At 28.0% G+C, this 1,892-nt stretch overlaps 1 protein-coding gene and 1 long non-coding RNA gene across 7 annotated transcripts in view; one reads left to right on the top strand and one right to left on the bottom strand.

Moving 5' to 3' along the window:
- Window positions 1–1,892, bottom strand: part of LOC108737595 (nucleolysin TIA-1) — a 744,862-nt gene that overhangs the window by 325,842 nt on the left and 417,128 nt on the right. The gene's annotated exons all lie outside the window — the stretch shown is intronic.
- Window positions 1–1,892, top strand: part of LOC112905540 — a 16,255-nt gene extending 14,363 nt beyond the window's left edge. For both annotated transcript variants that reach the window (XR_003231862.1, XR_003231856.1), the window contains exon 2: window positions 896–1,892. This is a non-coding gene — a long non-coding RNA (uncharacterized LOC112905540). The remainder of the gene's footprint in view (window positions 1–895) is intronic.

The following is a 1,892-nucleotide window of genomic DNA, read 5'->3' as shown; positions in this document are numbered from 1 at the left end:
TTTGTATTAGGAGAGCATAAGTCGTATAAGGTCTTTTTCGGAGTTCGCACTTTTAGCGCGGGAACTAATTTCTACAGTAATTTTTCCTCTATTTTCAGGATAATTCAGCTCCTCAGCGTAAGATGACGCTGGTAATATTGAAAATTAACAAAATTTTCGTATGTTTTCTCATCTTTTTTGGGTTTACTATTGTCCACATCTAAGGACCTTTATAAAACATTCATGAAATAAAAACTCAGTTTATTTACTTATTTATTTATTTAAACACCAAGATAATGATAATACAATTATAATGCAATTTAAACACATAATTTTTCATTTATTACAACAAACATATTTATTTTAAATAACTGCATAATATATAATACATACAACATACAAGAGAAAAATGAGTAGGTTTATTGATATGAATGTTTAAAATCTATCTAAAATTATATTATTTTACGACTTATGCTAAGTAAGTAACACGGATACGCCAATTTTATTAAATACAGAAATGTATTAAACTAATTATAACTGGCTACTTAGTCTATCTAAAATTATATTACTCTAAGGCTTATACTAAGTAAGCAACAAGTTATAAATTTTATTAAGTACAGAAAAATATCTTAAATTAATGCATTATTCTACGTCTTATAGTAAGTAAGCAACACGTTATAAGTTTTGTTAAATACAGAAAAATATCTTAAACTAATGAATTATTCTATGACTTATGCTAAGTAAGCTATACAGTACATATTAGTTTTATTAAATATGTTATGATACATTTAACGTTAATTATCTAAGAATCACGCTCGTATAGTAGTTAAATAGTCTAAAATATTTAAGATACAAAGTTATTGCCTTTAATATGTATTTTAAATGGCTTTTATATTTATTATCTTCCTTGTTTCAGAGGACTATCAGCATTTTCGGAAGCTGCCACATCTGCCTGTTGTTTCGGGAGTGCTCTGGAGAGTCCAGATTCAAACCTGGAAGACTCATACTCGATTTTCGAAACTGCCGTGATCGAAAGTTGTAAAAATATCAGAATTTGAATCTCACAATCTCCGAAGCGATGTGCTTCTCCAAAATCCGTTGTCCAGGAGATCTTGGGACTCATTTTATGAAGTTTCAATTTCGTGCCTTTGGGACTACTTCGAATTTTTGATCATCCGGGCCGAGTCCCGGACAGTCTAGACCGCGTAGGCATATAAAATTTATTTATCTTTCTAATAAAACAATTAATTTCTATTTTTTTATTTGCAATTTACTCCCTTGCCAAATTAAATATTCATATCCCAAATATACACTTTAAATATTGATGAGTTTGTAAATAATATGCTGAATTTTTTGTATTTTCTTGTCTTTCTCTTTCAACTGTTTTGTATTTCACTTTATTATTTCTACGATTATTATTAACACACAGTAGAGTATTTTTTCACTTTAGTATATTGTCCTAAATGTAATTTTGAATTAACTCGATTGTAATTTAGTGTGTTAGGTACAACCCTTCTAAATTGCTTTTTACTGTATTTTCTTTGAAATTCAAATTGTTTTCTTGTCTTTTTCTTACAGGTATTTTGTTTTTTACTTTGTAAACTGTTGAATTAACTCAATTGTAATTAAGTGTAATAGGTAAAACCTTTCTAAATTGCTTTTTGACGTAATTTTTAAAAACAAGTTAAATATTTATTAACACTTTCATAACTAGTATTCATTTGGGCGGATATAGGGTGGCTATAAGGGGAGATGTGGAGGCCACAGAAGATTAAGGGGGCATTTTTGTCCCAAATATACTGTCTAAATGTTAATTCAACAATTTCCAATTGTTAATAATCATAAATCATTTAAAATGTTCAGAAATTGTTAATGTACTTTATTCATTTATTGAAAATGTAGTTTGTGTTTAT

The sequence above is a fragment of the Agrilus planipennis genome, unplaced genomic scaffold, assembly GCF_000699045.2.
Source record: "Agrilus planipennis isolate EAB-ADULT unplaced genomic scaffold, Apla_2.0 scaffold15, whole genome shotgun sequence".
Classification (NCBI taxonomy): domain Eukaryota; kingdom Metazoa; phylum Arthropoda; class Insecta; order Coleoptera; family Buprestidae; genus Agrilus; species Agrilus planipennis.
The sequence above is the reverse complement of the archived record's forward strand: the minus strand, read 5'-3'. Positions and strand labels throughout refer to the sequence as shown.